General features: G+C 44.4%; 1 protein-coding gene across 1 annotated transcript in view; it reads right to left on the bottom strand.

Moving 5' to 3' along the window:
- Positions 1-1,901: 1,901 nt before the first annotated feature.
- The window catches only part of plcb2 (phospholipase C, beta 2), a 107,668-nt gene continuing 87,895 nt past the window's right edge, over positions 1,902-21,674 (bottom strand). Inside the window, exon 30 of the mRNA XM_062041976.1 lies at positions 1,902-2,045. The gene's annotated coding sequence lies outside the window, so the exon portion shown is untranslated. The remainder of the gene's footprint in view (positions 2,046-21,674) is intronic.

Below are 21,674 nucleotides of genomic sequence, written 5' to 3'. Positions count from 1 at the left end.
TTTGCAAGGTCTACTCTGGTGCTGCACCAAGAGGATATCCAACTTGACTAAATAGAGGAGGTGAATGTTGTGACAAAGTTCCTGTAATTTAACCTGCTGAAGGATCATTACCTTTTTCAAGAGGAAGCTACACCTCAGGGGTAAGGCAGCTGTAAAATTGACCTAATCTTTGTTATCAAAATTATATACATTTTCTATAATCTTTATTTGTTTATTCCACTGCAGTACTACTGAGGAACTGCATTTCATTCTCTCGTGTAACCTTTTTCTGTCATTTGGCCATGTGTCATTTGAGAGATGTGTAATGTTAGTGTTTGGAATGAGATAGTCAAAGATGTGAATCAGTTTTTGTCATTGGGTTTGCCTCAAGTGAACACACTGATTATTCTGACAACATATTTCAGCAATCAATAACATTTTTTATCACTATGCGTTGCTTGAATCAGGGATGTCCGAGGGCCTCTATTTTATTGGCCCTCGGCATACAGTAGGTCCCCGCTTAGTCGTGGTTCTGCATTCAGACACTCAAATATTCACAACATTTTTACTATCTGCTGTAAATTAGTAATTGTAAATTATACACTTTTTAGGGTAACTTAACCCTCTGGGACACAAGTGACGCCAGGACAGTAAAGCCCTCTGGGAATTACGAGTACATAAAAATATTTGGATTTACATCATATTCCTATCATCATCATCATCATCATCATCAACCTCAGTCCTAAATACAATGTCATGTTTTCATTTTTATTTTAACCCTTTGATTGCCCATTTGAACCAATTATGTATTTTTGTTGTTGATAATTGTGCATAAAATGAGTTATCATCCATATAAATGTTAAATTGCTAAGGTACTGGGGTAAATATTAGGCCTGAATATACATAAGATTAGTAATAAAACAAATTTTGATGCGTAGTTTTATTGTTATTTTTACTGTGTCAGACTCCAAACCTAATAGCAGTTTAGTATGATGGGCCAAAAAAGTCTCCTTTGGCTACCATTACAACTACAATTTGTTTAACTGCACAATCATTACAGTCGTCAAAATTGGCTAAATAAACAAAAAATACCAATAATATTGGCCACAAGAGGAGACCAAGCCAATCAGAGCGCACTGTTCACTGTCGTGGCCACTGATTGGCTCAGCCTCAGACAGCATTACCATATAAGAATATATGGAAAGAATGTGAAGGTGACTAAAAAGGTGTAGTTTCTTATCAAGAGGGCTCTCATAATGTTGAAAAACTTCTTTAGAAGTTGGTAACCTATGCAAATATAAGACTTCCGCACGAGTTCTACTTTGCGGAAATTAATTTATCGCGATCATGTTTGGAACCAATTAACATCGGTAAACAAGGGACAACTCTACACACTTTTATCATGCATTTTCTAAATTCAGGGTTTAATTTTGGAAAAAAATATGAATCCAAATGATTTTCATACATTCAATTATTTCTTAGTGTATCGTTAATATCCGAAATAAATCAAAATAAAACCATTAACTTGAACATGAAAAAAAAACCTTGGGAAGAAGTAGTTCCAATCAGAGTAACACAACCAACGTTATGGCCAAAAATAAAGCACAAATAAACCTGAAAGGACAAAAAAGTCCCCAATATACAATATAAGGGTTAACTAAAAAGAGGTTTGGTTTGTCAACAAGTCAATTCACAAAATATTGCCCTGATGCCTTGTTGTGTACATGCATGTTTTGTGAGTACAATAGTGCAAGTGTGTCATGACGACCAACTCTATGTGTGATGCTAAACCTGAAACACATCATATTAACTCCTAATACAGAAAAAATATACGGCACCACAAACATGTTGACTTCTGAGCTCAACCAAAGAAAAGGGTCAGCTTGAAGAAGAATCTAGCCCAAAAAGACATCTCCATAGAAGTTGGCACCCTCTGCTTTATCGTTGGCCGCCTGGTCGATGAGTTCAGGAAAGTGAAGGCCGACACAGGCGTTAACACCTTTCCTTACTTCAGCTGACAGACACCTCATTTTATCTTCATGCTCCTTCAGAGCCTCCTGATTAAGCTGCAGGCACACAAATGGAGGTTAAATGTTAAACAAAAGGGCAGGCTGACAATGTGCAAGTTTCTTTACATGATCGTTTGACACATCATCAAGTTAAGTATTTTCAAGCACTCTCAGCTAAAGGTCTATTCGGGGTCCAGGTCATGGTAATATAAAGGATTATTAATATTACAAGGCTGGCATAAGAAGTAGGTGAGAGAGCCAGAGTAAACAAATGGTGGCAAAATAAAGGAAAACAGGAAGTAGAAACAAAATAAAAGTGCTGGACAGAAAATAAAATACAATTCAAGAAATCAATAATAACTGTCACGTGAGATCATGACAAACTGAAATCTAAGCAATAATAAACACCTGAAAATCAAGGCCAAAAATATGATCTTTTTTATCTGAGATTTTAGCACATATTACTTAAGAAAAAGGTTGCGTGGTGGACCAGTTGTTTGCATGTTGGCCTCACAGTTTGTTGGAGCCAGTGTCCAAAAACATGTAATTTAATGGAAACTCTGAAGTGTCCATAATGTGAGTGTAAATTGTTGTTTGTCTATGTGTGTCCTGTTTTGGCTGTACTCCACCCTGCGCCTGAAGTTGGGATAAGCTCCAGCTCAACCATTGCCCTAAGAGAACAATATACAATGGACAATAATGGATTGGAGAGGAAACAAATGTTGCCTCTTTGGGGTGTGCCTGGCCAGGGCCCATAAGTGTAGGCCCGGCCACACAGGTGAACAGCGTCCCGCAGAAGGAAACCTGGATCTGTCTTTCTTTCATCATCTGGGTCTTTTAAGCCACACACCAAAGACTAATCTGTTTTGGGAGACCCTACCAAGACCATAAAACCTGAGCTAGTTTCTCATGATATTGGGGTAAGGTGGTGGCTCAGAGAGCAGTATATACCAGATGAGATGGCACACGCCTCCCAGGGCACTTCTCAGGGAAGACCAAAGACACGTTGGAAAGACTATGGGCCTTGCGTGTACTAAAACACGTGCAAACTTTATAGCGCACGCAAAGCTGATCTACTGAACTTGTTCGCTTAGAATTGTTTCTCTACAGTGAGCAGAGTGCAAGGAGTGCAATGCATTAGGCATGTCTGTCTTCATGTATATACAAAATATCTGCTCATATCTGAACATCCACAAGGAGAAGATGAAAAACTAATTATTCAGCACGCGTAATGTGATCTATAATGGCTGAAACTGCTCTGTGGGCGCCATTTTGCGTCTTTATTCAACACAGCTGAAATCCCACGGCTCTGAGAAATGTGCACTGGAAAGACAGACAATGAACAGATAATCTTTCATTCACGTGTGTTTGTCCACATATTTAGACTGTCAAAAATAAAAAATATTAGACATATATATCTAGTCAACAATTTATGTGATGATCCGTTGCCCGGATCATGTTTTGCTTTGTTTAGTATTTCCTTAGTTGTTGATTTAGTTCTGTGTCACACATCCATGTTGCCATGGATGCTGATTATTGTCACCTGCCTCTGATGGGTGGTCGGGACGCTCACCTGCTCCCGGTCACTAATCAGAGAGCTATTTATTCCTGCCTCTCGCCACACTGTGTCTGGCTGTTTTAATTGCGACATGCAACAGTTACGTTGACTGAACTTGCTTCTTGCTCTTTTGTTTAGCCTTTGCCATAGCTTTCCCTGCAATATGCACATGTTTCTGTTTTTGTATTCTTGCCTGATTTATGGGAATAAATCATTTCTTCCTACCTACACACTGCTTCCAGACTTCCATCTGCATCTTGGGGAAACAGGGAAACAAATATAATTTAATCATTTTATAGTTGCTCGATGACTTAAGGGGTTGATTAGTTCAAATTACTTGATGCCTTTTGGTGTCTGCTGGCTTTTTTTAAAATCCTGTCCGTTTTCTCATTTAAGAAATATACTATTACAGTATATCTCCTATGTGAAAAAAACGTCTTTCGATATGCTTTCGCACTTGCATGCGGGATAACATCTCGGAGAAGTTTTCAGCTCTGCAAGGAGAAATTATGATATATTTGTGAGCCACATAGGTAGGATAACTAAGGAGGAAATAAAGTGAGCCAGCAAAAAACTGAACCTGGGCAGGGCACCAGGGAAGGATAACATCCCACCTGATGTACTGAAAGCAGACATCAATGCCACCACGAGTGTTGTGATACGTCTGTGAAATTAATATGCCACCGTATGCTTAAAATTAGCAAAATATGTAAAGATTACATGTAATTATGAATCTGCCTGGTACTACATTACATATATGATACATATGATATGACAAAATGGCGGCGCATGGGAATGCAGCGGCTTGCTAACGCTCTTGGGAGTGTAGAGCGATTTGGCAAAAAACACCCGTCATTTCTGTCAATTTCATGGCTGGCTCAAAGCGTGAACACTCTGTGATCACATATGACCGACAGACAATTCTGGATGTGGATGGATCGGGTCGTTATAGACTGAAAGATGCATGTACGGTGGACCTCCTCGCTAGCATGGGAATACTTCGTGGGCTACATCGAGCGGCCTTGGTAGCAGCGGAGTCAAGTGCTAGCGGTGACCGCCAATGGAGACGACATAAGCGGTGCGAGCGGAAGCAGAAGCGGGGATGCCGAGCTGGGCTAACAACAAAGAGAAAAGCTAACCAAAGAAGCGTGGAGTCTCCGGGTAAGAAACCATTTAAACTAGAACTAGCCGGCGTCAGGCTGGATAATCCCTGCACACATAGCAATTCTCTTAGAATAAAACACAACTCACATAATGTTTTTTCTTTTGTGACCGTGTCAGAGGCAGACATACATTGTACTGAGGTAGCTAACTATGATGCGTTCAGTTTATCGCAACATCAAGCAAACAATCTGAATATCCCCGTCGTATCAATTCCTAGATATGGTCGAAACTATTTAAAGTGCAATACGCATAATAAACGCAACATTATTAATATTGCTACTTCGGATAATTTCAACAAACAATCCTCAAAACAGCCCACTACCTATAATATGGGCTTTTTAAACATAAGATCATTATCTTCCAAAACGTTATTAGTTAATGAAGTCATTAGAGACAACAAACTTGACGTCGTTGGTCTCGCCGAGACCTGGCTCAAACCAGACAATTTTTTTGCGCTAAATGAAGCATCTCCTCCTGGCTATACCAATACACATGTTGCCCGACCTCTTAAAAGGGGAGGGGGTGTCGCACTAATATACAATGAAAACTATAATCTTACACCTAACCTAAATAATAAATATAACTCGTTTGAGGTGCTCACTTTGAGGTTTGTCACACCGCTGCCTCTCCACCTGGCTGTTATCTACCGCCCCCCTGGACCCTATTCGGACTTCATCAGTGAATTCTCAGAGTTTGTTGCTGACCTAGTGACGCACGCCGACAATATAATCATAATGGAGGACTTTAATATCCATATGAATACCCCATCGGACCCTCCATGCGTGGCGCTCCAGACTATAATTGATAGCTGTGGTCTTACACAAATAATAAATTAACCCACGCATCGCAACGGTAATACGATAGATCTAGTGCTTGTCAGGGGTGTCACCACCTCTAAAGTTACGATACTCCCGTACACTAAAGTAATGTCCGATCATTACCTTATAAAATTCGAAGTTCTGACTCATTGTCAACAGAATCAAAAAACACAGGACGAGATGTTGAACAGTCCCTTGTGCCAAATGTGGAGAGTACTCACTCGAGATGTCCTTGTTGTTGAGAGTGGTTGACAGACAACGTGGGGGTGTGGGGGGTGGGGTGTTCTTGTGAGTTGTATATGAGACTTGGTCAGGGTTAAATTCCAGGACAATTGGACAAGCGACACATCTTCAGTAGTGTGCCCTTGCATCATTGGGTGTTTCGGCCTTCAAACACTATACACCCTCCACAAAGGTGGCCCGCCGAAGGATGATCAGTCCTCAGCTTGTGTCCCGTGCTCAACTGTTCCTGAAATTCACCCTGTTATACTGCTGTTTTTGGGGCCCAACTGGGGTCCTTCCGCTTGAGCCAAATCCACTGGCTGCTTCTTTCGGCTGCCTCTGAGACTGCTCTGATGGTCCTCCGCAGGGCCTGACCGTGGCTGCCGAGTTCCCTCAGCAGTCTGATGGTAGACGACGCCACAAATCCTCTGCATCCCACTTCAACTGGATAGACTTTGGTGTTCCAGCCACGCTGCCTCGCTTCTTCTGCTAGCTCTGAGTAGCGCAGCTTCTTACGTTCATAGGCCTCCTCCACAGAGTTCTCCCATGGGACTGTGAGCTCTATGACGTAAGCAGTCTTCACCGAAGGGGACCAGAGCACCAAGTCTGGCCTGAGGTTGGTAGAAGCAATCTCAGGTGGGAAAACCAGTTGGTTGCCGATGTCTGCCAGCATCTTCCAGTCGCGGGCCCTGTATAGGTGTCCTGCTTCTGGTTTGGTGGAAAGCTGTTTGGGTGTTTTCCCGCCCTCTCGGACAAACATTGTTGTCTTCATGGGATTGGATACTCTTGGTGGCAAGGAGTTGACGGCACCACGCATACTCTCCAGGGCTGATGCCAAGCTCTTGAGGACCTGGTTGTGTCGCCAGGTGTATCTCCCCTGCGTTAGGCTCGTCTTACATCCTGTCATGATGTGTCTGAGGGTTGCTGGAGTTGGGCAGAGGGCACAGATTGGATCCTCGCCATACCACTGATGGAGATTCTTTGGTGATGGGAGCACATCATACGTTGCTCTGATGATAAAGCTGATTTTACTTGCTTCCATCTGCCATAGCTCCTTCCAGCTTATCTTTCTCCTCTCCACTCCTTCCCACTGCATCCATTGCCCCTGTTTGGCGAGAGAGACAGCCTTCGCACTCCTTAAGACCTCCTCCTGGCGACGCACCTCCTCCACCACCAGCGTCCTCCGCTCTGATGTTGTAGCATTTTTCCAGGATGGTTCTCTTGCAGTCAGGCCAAAGCCTCCTCTTCCCTGTTGGACCTTTCCCACGATGTCTCTGTGCCTCAGGGCTGCTGTAGCTTGCTGCACCGCATCGGATGGTGTCCACTTCCGCCCAGTTACTAGGGGTGGTGCAACAGTACTAATGGTCTTGTCTCTGGAGTCCTTCAGTGTCATCTGGAGTCTAACTTTAGAACACTTGTATTCCTCAGTTAGACTAGTGAGAGGTAGCTCCAGGATCCCTTTGCCGTAGAGGCCGATGTTACTTAGACATTGTGGAATGCCAAGCCACTTTTTTGCATATGAAGTGATGGTTCGCTCCATCTTCTCCACAGTGGTTACTGGAACTTCATACACAGTGAGTGGCCACATTGTCCGGGGGAGGAGTCCAAATTGTAGGCACCAAAGCTTCAGTTTCCCTGGCAGTAGAGTCTTGTCTATGTTATCCAGGCTCTTCGCGATCTCTTGCCTTAGTTGTTCTATTTGTTGTTTGTCCTTGAGGCTTGCATTGTACCATCTGCCCAGGCTTTTGACAGGCTGCTCAGACACCGTTGGAATAGGGTCTTTGCCGATGTAGAACCTTGTATCTCTCAGCACCCCCTTGATTATGGAGATGCTTCGAGATTTACTAGGCTTGAATTTCATTCGGGCCCACTCGATGTTCTCCTGCAGCTTTCCAAGTAGACGCTTAGTGCATGCTGCAGTAGTGGTTAGTGTTGTCATGTCGTCCATGTAAGCCCTGATAGGTGGAAGACGGAGCCCAGCCCTGGTTCGTTCACCACCCACCACCCACCTTGAGGCCCTCATGATGACTTCCATGGCCATTGTGAAAATCAGGGGTGAAACTGTGCAGCCTGCCATGATGCCTACTTCCAAGCGCTGCCATGTTGTAGTAAAGTTGGCTGTTGTGAAGCACAGCTGCAGGTCTTGGAAGTAGTTCTTGACCAGTGTGGTGATGGGTTCTGGTACAAGGAAGAAGCTAAAAGATTCCCAGAGAAGTTCATGGGGAACTGAGCCAAATGCATTGGCCAGGTCGAGGAAGGTTACATGAAGATCTCTCTTATCCTTCTTGGCTGCTTGGATCTGATGCCAGATCATGCTTGTATGTTCTAGGCAGCCAGAGAATCCTGGAATTCCAGCTTTCTGTACAGTTGTATCAATGTATTTGTTCTTTACCAGGTATGTGGACAGCCTCTGAGACACCACGCTGAAAAAGATTTTCCCCTCAACATTGAGAAGACAGATTGGTCTGAACTGGCTGATTTCCGATGCATCCTTTTCTTTAGGTATTAGCACACCACCAGCCCTTCGCCAAGCCTTGGGTATTCCTTGCTTCTGCCACACTACCCTCATGAGTTTCCACAGAAAGCGTAGTACATCCGTTGCGTTCTTGTAGAGCTTATATGGTACTCCGTTAGGTCCCGGAGCCGATGCTGCTCTTGCTCGTCGGACTGTGTTCTCTACTTCTTTCCATTTCGGAGGGCTAGTGTCCAGGTTGAATACAGGTGGTTGAATTGGCGGGATTTCAGGTGGGATGACTATATGCTCCTGCCTTTTTGAGTCGTGGTGAATCTTTTCCAGGTGTTGCTCCAGTTCCTGCTTTGATGTTTTCAAAGTTCCGCTTTTTTCCTTTGTGAAGAGGTCTTTGACAAACTTGAAGGGGTCTTTATAGAAACGAGTTCTTGTGTGTTCTTTCTTCTTGCGAAGCTTCCTCAAGTTTTCCGCTCTCCGCAAGGTTGCTAGCCGGCTCTTGATGTCTGCTTGGAGTAGCATGAGACCTTCCCTCTCAGCGTCGTCTGCTTTTTTCCATAGCTTTCTTATCTGCCTCCTCTCTCTGATAAGCCTGTCGATCTCCTGCTGCCTCCTGGATTTAGCTGGCGGTGGTAGATTCTTTCCACTTCTCCCTTTGCTCACTCCAAAACGTTCTTGTCCGTAGTTGTAAATGATGTCGCCCATCCTTTCGATCTTTCCCTCTGCTGTGCCTGTTTGTTGCTCCAGGATTTCTGTAAGGTCCCTGTTGATTGTCTCCCATTCTTTCTTGTCAACAGATTTGGGCCACTTTACACCAGGTTTGTGCCCTTTGATCTTTCTCTCCATTGGAGGTCTTTGTGGTTGTGCGGGCTCCTCCACCAGCATGTCTGTGCTTGTATTACCTTCTTCAGATACAGGGGTGCTGATGCTCTGCGAACTTTGGTTTGTGTCCCGTCGCTGTGCTTCACTCGACTGACTTGACTGATTACTTCGTAACAAGTATTGATCAATGCGAGGCCCTTGTCTCTGCTCTCTCAGGCACCTTTTCCTCCCTTGATGGATCTTTAAGCCCGTTGTTGATGTTACTTTGTTCCAACCACAGATGCACACCTGAAGCTTGTGTCCCACTGCTGTTGTTGCTGTCTCGTGTGTTGTGCTCTCCTTGTTCATAGTGATTTCCGTTCCTAGGTCAGTAACCGTGTTGTCAGCCAATGAGCCATCTTGCGCCCCCGCTCTCGCAGGCTCTAGGGGTATTTTCCTTTGTTTACTTTTCGTAGCATTTTGCGGGTGTCTCCAATTAGCTGAATCAGCGTTCGGGACTGCCATCATGGGGAGCTAGCCCATGACAGCCCCAGTGGGGTCTGTTCCCTCCTGTCAGCTGTCTCTCCAAGCTGTCACATGGACTTTCCCATGTTGTCAGCTGTCCTTTCACAGCCGTCACTGGACGTGTCCAGACGATCAGAATCAAAAAACACAGGACGAGATGTTGAACAGTCCCTTGTGCCAAATGTGGAGAGTACTCACTCGAGATGTCCTTGTTGTTGAGAGTGGTTGACAGACAACGTGGGGGTGTGGGGGGTGGGGTGTTCTTGTGAGTTGTATATGAGACTTGGTCAGGGTTAAATTCCAGGACAATTGGACAAGCGACACATCTTCAGTAGTGTGCCCTTGCATCATTGGGTGTTTCGGCCTTCAAACACTATACACCCTCCACAAAGGTGGCCCGCCGAAGGATGATCAGTCCTCAGCTTGTGTCCCGTGCTCAACTGTTCCTGAAATTCACCCTGTTATACTGCTGTTTTTGGGGCCCAACTGGGGTCCTTCCGCTTGAGCCAAATCCACTGGCTGCTTCTTTCGGCTGCCTCTGAGACTGCTCTGATGGTCCTCCGCAGGGCCTGACCGTGGCTGCCGAGTTCCCTCAGCAGTCTGATGGTAGACGACGCCACAAATCCTCTGCATCCCACTTCAACTGGATAGACTTTGGTGTTCCAGCCACGCTGCCTCGCTTCTTCTGCTAGCTCTGAGTAGCGCAGCTTCTTACGTTCATAGGCCTCCTCCACAGAGTTCTCCCATGGGACTGTGAGCTCTATGACGTAAGCAGTCTTCACCGAAGGGGACCAGAGCACCAAGTCTGGCCTGAGGTTGGTAGAAGCAATCTCAGGTGGGAAAACCAGTTGTTTGCCGATGTCTGCCAGCATCTTCCAGTCGCGGGCCCTGTATAGGTGTCCTGCTTCTGGTTTGGTGGAAAGCTGTTTGGGTGTTTTCCCGCCCTCTCGGACAAACATTGTTGTCTTCATGGGATTGGATACTCTTGGTGGCAAGGAGTTGACGGCACCACGCATACTCTCCAGGGCTGATGCCAAGCTCTTGAGGACCTGGTTGTGTCGCCAGGTGTATCTCCCCTGCGTTAGGCTCGTCTTACATCCTGTCATGATGTGTCTGAGGGTTGCTGGAGTTGGGCAGAGGGCACAGATTGGATCCTCGCCATACCACTGATGGAGATTCTTTGGTGATGGGAGCACATCATACGTTGCTCTGATGATAAAGCTGATTTTACTTGCTTCCATCTGCCATAGCTCCTTCCAGCTTATCTTTCTCCTCTCCACTCCTTCCCACTGCATCCATTGCCCCTGTTTGGCGAGAGAGACAGCCTTCGCACTCCTTAAGACCTCCTCCTGGCGACGCACCTCCTCCACCACCAGCGTCCTCCGCTCTGATGTTGTAGCATTTTTCCAGGATGGTTCTCTTGCAGTCAGGCCAAAGCCTCCTCTTCCCTGTTGGACCTTTCCCACGATGTCTCTGTGCCTCAGGGCTGCTGTAGCTTGCTGCACCGCATCGGATGGTGTCCACTTCCGCCCAGTTACTAGGGGTGGTGCAACAGTACTACAAACTAATAATAATAATAATAACTACTATAGCAGCCGCAACATTAATGCTGCCACAACGACGACTCTTACTGACCTACTGCTTTCGGTAATGGCACCATTCCCAAATTATGTGGGCTCTATTGATAACCTCACTAACAGCTTTAACGACGCCCTGCGCGACACCATTGATATTGTAGCACCGCTAAAGCTAAAAAGGGCCCCTAAAAGGCGTACCCCATGGTTTACAGAAGAAACTAAAGCCTAGAAATTATCATGTAGAAAGCTGGAACGCAAATGGCGTGCGACTAAACTTGAGGTTTTCCATCAAGCATGGTGTGATAGTTTAATAACTTATAAACGCATGCTTACCTCAGCTAAAGCTAAATATTACTCAAATCTCATCCACCTCAACAAAAATGATCCTAAATTTCTGTTTAGTACAGTAGCATCGCTAACCCAACAAGGGACTTCTCCCAGTAGCTCCACCCACTCAGCAGATGACTTTATGAATTTCTTTAATAAGAAAATTGAAGTCATCAGAAAAGAGATTAAAGACAATGCATCTCAGCTACAACTGGGTTCTATTAACACAGATACGACTGTATATACGACGGATACCGCCCTCCAAAATAGTTTCTCTCTCTTTGATGAAATAACATTGGAGGAATTGTCAAAATGTGTAAATGGGACAAAACAAACAACATGTTTACTTGACCCAATTCCTGGGAAACTTATCAAGGAGCTTTTTGTATTATTAGGTCCATCAGTGTTAAATATTATAAACTTATCACTTTCCTCTGGCACTGTTCCCCTAGCATTAAAAAAAGCGGTTATTCATCCTCTACTCAAAAGACCTAACCTCGATCCTGATCTCCTGGTAAACTACCGGCCGGTGTCCCACCTTCCGTTTATCTCGAAAATCCTCGAAAAAATTGTAGCACAGCAGCTAAATGAACACTTAGCGTCTAACAATCTCTGTGAACCTTTTCAATCCGGTTTCAGGGCAAATCACTCTACGGAGACAGCCCTCGCAAAAATGACTAATGATCTATTGCTAACGATGGATTCTGATGCTTCATCTATGTTGCTGCTTCTTGATCTTAGCGCCGCTTTCGATACTGTTGATCATAATATTTTATTAGAGCGTATCAAAACGCGTATTGGGATGACAGATTTAGCCTTGTCTTGGTTTAACTCTTATCTTACTGACAGGATGCAGTGTGTCTCCCATAACAATGTGACCTCGGACTATGTTAAGGTAACGTGCGGAGTTCCCCAGGGTTCGGTTCTTGGCCCTGCACTCTTTAGTATTTACATGCTGCCGCTAGGTGACATCATACGCAAATACGGTGTTAGCTTTCACTGTTATGCTGATGACACCCAACTCTACATGCCCCTAAAGCTGACCAACACGCCGGATTGTAGTCAGCTGGAGGCGTGTCTTAATGAAATTAAACAATGGATGTCCGCTAACTTTTTGCAACTCAACGCTAAGAAAACGGAAATGCTGATTATCGGTCCTGCTCAACACCGACATCTATTTAATAATACCACCTTAACATTTGACAACCAAACAATTAAACAAGGTGACTCTGTAAAGAATCTGGGTATTATCTTCGACCCAACTCTCTCGTTTGAGTCGCACATTAAGAGTGTTACTAAAACGGCCTTCTTTCATCTCCGTATTATCGCTAAAATTCGTCCCATTTTGTCCACAAGCGATGCTGAGATCATTATCCATGCGTTCGTTACATCTCGTCTCGATTACTGTAACGTTTTATTTTCGGGCCTCCCTATGTCTAGCATTAAAAGATTACAGATGGTACAAAATGCGGCTGCTAGACTTTTGACAAAAACAAGAAAGTTTGATCATATTACGCCTATACTGGCTCACTTGCACTGGCTTCCTGTGCACCTAAGATGCGACTTTAAGGTTTTACTACTTACGTATAAAATACTACACGGTCAAGCTCCTGCCTATCTTGCCGATTGTATTGTACCATATGTCCCGGCAAGAAATCTGCGTTCAAAGAACTCCGGCTTATTAGTGATTCCCAGAGCCCCAAAAAAGTCTGCGGGCTATAGAGCGTTTTCTATTCGGGCTCCAATACTATGGAATGCCCTCCCGGTAAAAGTTAGAGATGCTACCTCAGTAGAAGCATTTAAGTCTCATCTTAAAACTCATTTGTATACTCTAGCCTTTAAATAGACTCCCTTTTTAGACCAGTTGATCTGCCGTTTCTTTTCTTTTCTTTTCTACTCTGCTCCAAACCCGGGGTGGGCCGCTAGCCTGTTCATCAGATGGGGACATCTCTACGCTGCTGACTCGTCTCCACTCGGGATGGTTCCTGCTGGCCCCACTATGGACTGGACTTTCGCTGATGTGTTGGACTTTCACAATATTATGTCAGAACCACTCGACATCCATTGCTTTCGGTCTCCCCTAGAGGGGGGGGGGGGGGGGGTACCCACATATGCGGTCCTCTCCAAGGTTTCTCATAGTCATTCACATTGACGTCCCACTGGGGTGAGTTTTCCTTGCCCGTATGTGGGCTCTGTACCGAGGATGTCGTTGTGGCTTGTACAGCCCTTTGAGACACTTGTGATTTAGGGCTATATAAATAAACATTGATTGATTGATTGATATACGTACAGTGTGTATATAAAACGATGATGGAGACTTTTGGATGTTCTTTAGAGCGCTTTATAGGCGGAATAGAGCGACTCCCATTGGCTCCATTGTGAGCTGACTTTTGCTAGCATGTATCCATGAGTTAGAATGCATAAAAACATGATAAACAGGTGTGCTTGTCTCACATAAGGATTGTGAATGATAGGGGAAAAAAGTACAGATCCCTTTTAAATAGGGCAGTTTACACACAGGCCTAGTAGATTACACGCAAGACGCTCACTATAGTAGTATACACATTTTATAATTATTTAATAGTTTGCACACGCTGTTTAGCATGTGGTATTTGGGTCTTAATAGATCGGGCCCTAAGTCTAATAGCTGAGCTTGGGAACATCTTGGGATCCCCTGGGAGGAGCTGGACAAAGTAACTGGTTTAAGTCTTGGTTTCTTTGCTAAAGCTGCTGCCCCCGCAACAAGACCTCGGATAAGCAGAAGAAGATGGTTAGATAAATACTTTTATATGTTTTTGATACTGTTTGTCCTCATTAGGGAGACGGGTGGGTTTGAGCCAATACCAGCTGACGCCATGTTCTGACCTGTACTAGTCGTCAGCCAATCACACAATTCACACTTAGATTCACTCGTATAGACAATTTATGAACTCCAATTAACGTGTTGTTTTATGTTTTTGCAATGTGGGAGTAAGCCAGACTACCAAACCTATATACAAGCACAAGGAGACTCCACATATAGATATAGATCCAGATACAATGTTTTTCTTTCACACCAGGAATTATTGTTTTTATTATACATATTAACAATATAACGCAAACATTAAAATAGACAACAAAGTGTTGATTATTCATTTAAACAGCAGAAGTTTGTATGCAAACTACAACAACGTGAAGCATTTTTTGGAAAAATTCAACAAACCCTTCAAAGTTATCGCTATTTCAGAAACATAAATGGGTCCTGAATAAGGAATGGATTTTGACCTGGAAGGATATTGATGGAACGAGATATTTTCCATATATCCATATTTTGTGTTACTTTTTACTTCCGTAGTCATATTACAAAACAGCTAGTGCTTTTCCAAATTGTCTGCTTAGTAAAAGGTTGACTGTGTGTTTGAGGCCTTGGAGCGTCTGGAATGCAAGCGGTAGACAAAACAAAAGGGGAGAAGAGTACAGGAAGAGGGAGAAGAGGGCAGACCGGATAGAGCCACGCATCGGGATAGTTTGGGCAAGGCTGGTCTCATTATTGCCAAAGCTTTGACAATAAACAACGAAATACCAACTACTGCTTTTGGTGGTCAATTTAACATCAGCTTATTTGCCATTAAAAGAACTTGGGAGTGGACAGCAGACTTTGACTTCCTTGGGAGGAAGAGCTGTCGACGCAACAATTTGGGGGCTTCGTCCGAGATGGCACGCTGTTGATCGATGACTTCTTGCAATCTTCTGGACAGACTCAATTGGCCAATTCAAGGTGAGCAGAACCTTTCTTTTTAGATAAAATCTGCGTTAGGAGTCTGTCCTGAAGTCTGTAAGTCAAACACTATATTGTACCCCAGACGCAGAGCTGTGATTTTGATGGATTGATTGCATTTTTGCCGAGCCTGCCATTGCATTAACATTGTAAATAAGTGGTCAACTCACGGCATTGTGTCTCGATTACCGTGACGGGCAGTTTCATTGACGAGTGAACTAATAGTTGGGTGTGGCTCACCCTGGGTAGTTGGTCGCCGCCTAAAAGAGCAACGGGTTGATAGATCCCAGTGAGATAAGACACTGAAACGTAAGGAAGCGGGTTGATAGATCCCAGTGTGATAAGACACTAAAACGTAAGGAAGCGGGTTGATAGATCCCAGTGTGATAAGACACTAAAACGTAAGGAAGCGGGTTGATAGATCCCAGTGTGATAAGACACTAAAACGTAAGGAAGCGGGTTGATAGATCCCAGTGTGATAAGACACTAAAACGTAAGGAAGCGGGTTGATAGATCCCAGTGTGATAAGACACTAAAACGTAAGGAAGCGGGTTGATAGATCCCAGTGTGATAAGACACTAAAACGTAAGGAAGCGGGTTGATAGATCCCAGTGAGATAAGACACTGAAACGTAAGGAAGCGGGTTGATAGATCCCAGTGTGATAAGACACTAAAACGTAAAGAAATAGACACAATGGCCTTGGAGTGTGACAAACAGAAATGTGATGGTGGCGGGGCAAAATGTGATGATTGGCTGCCGTTCAATGATCAATTGAATGGACGGTTGTCGACAATGGAACTAGCAGGTAGAGAAAAGAAAAAAAAAGAGAAAAAAAAAGGAGAACGTTCCTTGAAAGGGTTAAGAGGGAGTTTACAATACTCGAAAAGTCGTGAACTCAAACGTCTGGTAAAATAAAATAAAAAATAAATAAAAAAAAGTAACTGGAAGTTTTATGGTAAAGTGAAACGCAGAGAGTGTGCTGCTGAGTGTGAGTGTGTGTGAGTGGGAGTGCTTACGCGTGCTCGTGTGTGTGTGTGCTGCTGAGTGTGAGTGTGTGTGAGTGGGAGTGCTTACGCGTGCTCGTGTGTGTGTGTGCTGCTGAGTGTGAGTGTGTGTGCGCTGCTGAGTGTGTGTGTGTGTGTGTGTGTGTGTGTGTGTGTGTGTGTGTGTGCGCTGGTGAAAATGGAACACTCAGGGAGAGAATTTAAGAGTTTGGCGTATGATAAAAGTAAACGGGGATTACGTTGAAAAAACGAAATGCAGCAAAAGAAACGATGATTAATGACAGAATGAACTGATTGTTTTTTTGTCTGCCGCGCATGCGCAAGACAATTCAAACGACCCGCCCAGACTTTGACTAAGTCACCGCCCCCTACTCCAGTGACAAGAGAAGGAGGTATTAACACGCCCCCTCTAAGATTAATCCTGCCTCCGAAAATTAACCCCTTGTACACGTCTGACCATTTTCTCCGGCAGACATTTTTGACACATGACATTAACACTTTGGACATACTACAATATAAGTTTCTTGCCGATGCATACATGCAAGCCATTGTTGACCTTGCTTTCCCACCTGTACCTCCGGGAGGGAACCTTTGGCCAAACACTTTGGACAAAGTTAACCCTGATATACAAGGTGCCAAAAACAATATATGGCAGGACATTTTATTTATCCCATGCAAAATAGGGCTAATGACAGAGCAACAAGGAAACGACTACTTAAATTACAGATCGCTGAAGATAAAAGGTTAAAAGAACCAAAAGGTCAAAGATCAGCTAGGGTATATTCAGCAGTGGGTGACCTTGCTTTTGAGTTCCAACAGGTGGAGGAAAGAATCCTCAACAGACGTGCGGTTGGACTCGGGTGGTGGACAACACGATGCTTCAAAGCCGGTCTGGGGTAGACGCTGTTTCGGCTGTGACCAGCCTGGTCACTGGAGTCGTGACTGTCCGAGCATTTCCGAACAGGAAAGGTTCCGTCGTGCCAACAAACGAACACGAAGGCGTGTAAGAGGACGCCCACATCAGGAGCCGCAGCAGGAAGTACCGACGGGACCCCTGCTGGACATGAGTGTCAACGGACAATTTTATCAGCCACCCATTCGATTCTGAATGCAGAGGTACCAAAAAAACTGTGTGCTTCCTCTTTAAAGGTCGAAGGCTTCGCTGGGGTCACAAGAAGGTTACCTGTCACCAAACCACTTCCGGTTCAGATTGCTGGACCTCCTTTACAGACTGTACCCTGACATTCAAATCGCAAAGAAGGAACATTCCTGGTGTTACCTGACGGCTGAACCACCCAGCTGCGACACCACTACCCAGACTACTCCATGAGCTCATACCACAGCCTGAAACAACAGGAATGGCTGACATCCAACTGCTCTAACAGTGAAAACCCTGACTGGCTGAGATGCTTCCGTGTGTTCTGCCACCCGACTCGCCATATGTTATGATTATTTATATATGTTGGAACTCAAGGTGTGGCTGCTCATGTTGACCTATCTTTGCAACAGCTAGCATGGTATAAGATGGACACAATAGTGTCCCACATTGTTCCCTTGCTCTCTGTCTCGCCTACAAAACCAAAGAACTTAGGTCCAATGATAAGACACGGCGTAGCTGCCAAACATTACACCGACACCCAAATACCACATTTTCAATTGTTTAGGTTTAGCCCATGGTTATGTTAAACACATAACTATGGGCTGCACTTTAGACACCTGTAGGCTACGAGGAGCTAGCAGCTACACAACAGCTGAGCTAAAACGACACATTACATATTTAAGCATATCAAATAATTATAGTTGCTCATTACGTACACATAGTCGTCAAGACAGAAGTCTGATAGAAAGTATTCAGTAACAAACGTGTCTGCATCATTCAACTTTCTTCAACATGAGCTTGACTTAATGAATTATTGGGGCCACCAGGTGTGGTAAAAATTCAAAATACTATTGCTAAAGCATCCGCCATAAGGGTAGTATTTTTCTAGTATTGGTGACAATATAAATATAAGCATATTTTGTTACTTTCACCATATTGAATAAATTACATAAAAGATAGGGTTTAGTCGAGTTTGAGTTATTTGTGATATCGCTAAGGGGTCCCCTACCCTAACAACACCCCCCAGTGGACCATAGAGGCTAAAGAGACAATCATTGACCTCAAACATGACCTGTCCTCCGCTACTTGACTATTAGCTGACCTTTTTCTTAGATGTTTCTGAAAGTGATAGTATGACTAACACAGTCCTTTTTTTTCAGAAACAGAAGGGGGTGAGTGAGGGTGGATACAGACTCCTTGGAACAAAATCGACAATCATCCGACTCTGACACATTCCATAGTTTTAACGTTTTTACCGCGGGTAAGAAGTTATAACTAATTTTAATTTGAAAATAACGATTTTACACATCGATAGTAGTTTAATAGATCAAATTTAGAATATGGAGGAGGTGAGGGTGAACCATGTATAGTCTTTGATTTCACTAATATGATCAATACGGTACAAGGGAAAAGGTACGTACTGACTTGTGTTGATAATCACAGTGGTTGGCCGGAAGCAACAAAAACCCCAAAAGAGGATGCAATATCAGTAATTAAATGACTTGTGGATGACCTAGTACCCCGACATGGTTTCCCCAAAAAGATTAGGTCAGACAACGGCAACCATTAAAAAAAAAAAAACTCACTTAGCCTTGGTCGAAAAGGCTTTCGGACTAGAACACAGGTTTGGGGTACCATCCTGAGTCCCAAGGCAAGGTTGAAAGGATGGACCAGAACATAAAAAACTAATTGGCTAAAATCTGTGCACAGACCAAATTTAATTGGATTGACGTGTTGCAATTAGCGTTAATGATCATTCGAAGGTCCGTGAATAAAACTGTTTTACCGCCCTTTGAGTTTTTCACCCTATGAGCTGCATACAGGTCAGCCATTCACAGGACCAGCAGCCCCCCATGGAAGGAGGACTCAGCTTAAAACCAAAATGGTATTTTACACAAAAAATTGCAGAATTTGTGTGCCAGTTCTTCTGTACAGATTCCCTTCCGCCCGCTGAGAGGGTCAAGATCAAAGTCATCAAACGCAGGTGGACGGAGCCCAGGTGGACTGGTCCCTTCTAGGTCGTAGAACGGACGTCCCACGCCCTTCGACTGGCTGGTGGAGGGGACACCTGGTACCACCTCTCCCTCTGCACTACAGCTGAAGAACCTGACAGATCACCAGGGGATGTCATTGATGACATCGCCACAACATCTGCCCCTCAGCCCAGGAGACGAGAGAGATTTTCTACCTACATTACTCTTTTCAACTTCTATATTGTATATCCTTATTTGAGACCAGCCTTTATAGTCGAAGTTATCCAATTTCTCTTACTTGTTTTCAGCATAACTATCTGTGTCGTTATATTAAGTGAAAAGTTTGATGTTTATCCCCGTTTCGTTACCTGAATTACTCTGATTTTGATAGACGAAAGGCAGGATGTTACACGCAGTAGTACTCCCTGACGGACTGGTGTTTAGGCTTGTTCTACTGTTCTTGTGCCTCAGTCCTTCCTTCCCGACGACGGTGACTGACAAGTGTCTTAGAACATACGGCGGACTTGAAATAGACTGGGTTAGGGGGGACAGCAAGACTTATTTTTTTGACCTGTGCAGTGTGATTAATTACGGGGGACACAATAACTATTACCGTGGTAATAACCTCTATATTTGTTACGACTCAACCCTGAACCATTGGTGTCGGAAGCAGACAACATACTCTGGTAAGTTGTGCCCATCGTCCCTTTTATGTTGTTTTGGGGCTTGACCTGACTGATACAGACGCTAAAGGAATTATTAAAATTAATGTCCTTGAGAGGGCGTTAACTACCTCTACACCCTCTGTAGCACCTAAAGTACCACCCCACCTCGGTGGTGTTTCAAAGGCTCACATCCGTGCGTGCTAATGACATCACCACCGAAGGCCTGGTAACTTTGACCTTTGACCTTAGGAGCGGGTGCAGACAACCTGTGGCTCAAGTGGATGCCAAAACCTGGGTGACTGTGTTGCTTCTTCCGCTGGACGTCCCTTTTCCCACACTTACCCCGCCCCTTTTAAGTTGACTGACATGTGTACCCTTCTGTTGACAATACCACCCGACTTCTTCCCTTTGTGGCCCAAAAGCTCAATTACACGCATTTTCAAATTACAGGACCCTCTCCGTCCCCCAACAAATTGGGTGACATCAACCGTTACTGGTGCACCACACTGATAGATGGCTCTAGGATAGGCCCTTAGGCACGAGCTGACTTATTCTGGTGTTGTGGGAAGCACAGATTGTACATTAGAATCCCGACGTCAGCCGTTGGGCTTTGTGCTATGGTTAGACTGGTGACCCCACTCACCAAATTAACATCCTTGGAACTCCTGTTTCAGCGGCCTCTCTAACTCCCCGCCGCCGTTGAGACTAACCAACCTGACTCGTGACGCCGTTGAGGGACTTGCTGAACAACTTGCCCCGACCTCCCTCAGGGCCGTTCAGATCCGCATAGCCTTGACCGCATCCTAGCCAACAAAGAAGGAGTGTGTGCAATGTTTGGTGACCAATGCTGTACCTTCATTCCTAACAACACTACCCCCGATGGCTCAGTTCAGAGGGCCTTAAAGGGCCTCCAGGCCCTGTCTAGGGAACTCTCTCTCTGACCCCTTCAAAGATTGGCTTCTAAGCACATTAGGCAGGTGGACTGACCTAATTAAGTCTGTCTTGGTCTCCATTCGGAGCTTTTTTTTGGCCATCATAGCCTCATGCGGTTGCTTTATCGCCCCTTGAGCTAAGTGTCACTAAAGGGGGTCTAGCAAAGTGGTAACTTTAAGACTTTCGAGAATTGTTGGTTTCCTTCCCCGACCATGACGACAGTGACGAGGACTCCCTCCATCTATCTCCAATGTAAATATGCTGTTGTTTTTATTGCTAGCTTGCTCAAAGAAAAAAAAACAGCACCTACTTTAATGTGGGGCGTGCTTTAGAAGTGTTTAACTAGTAGTAAAAGATCTTATTAGAAGATCTTAAAGGGGGAGTGATGGAACGAGATATTTTCCATATATCCATATTTTGTGTTACTTTTTACTTCCGTAGTCATATTACAAAACAGCTAGTGCTTTTCCAAATTGTCTGCTTAGTAAAAGGTTGACTGTGTGTTTGAGGCCTTGGAGCGTCTGGAATGCAAGCGGTAGACAAAACAAAAGGGGAGAAGAGTACAGGAAGAGGGAGAAGAGGGCAGACCGGATAGAGCCACGCATCGGGATAGTTTGGGCAAGGCTAGTCTCATTATTGCCAAAGCTTTGACAATAAACAACGAAATACCAACTACTGCTTTTGGTGGTCAATTTAACATCAGCTTATTTGCCATTAAAAGAACTTGGGAGTGGACAGCAGACTTTGACTTCCTTGGGAAGAGCTGTCGACGCAACAATATGAATTAAATTATAT

This window comes from Entelurus aequoreus, linkage group LG03 (genome assembly GCF_033978785.1).
Source record: "Entelurus aequoreus isolate RoL-2023_Sb linkage group LG03, RoL_Eaeq_v1.1, whole genome shotgun sequence".
Taxonomy (NCBI): Eukaryota; Metazoa; Chordata; class Actinopteri; order Syngnathiformes; family Syngnathidae; genus Entelurus; species Entelurus aequoreus.
Note: the sequence above shows the minus strand (reverse complement) of the source record. Positions and strands in the feature narration are given on the sequence as shown.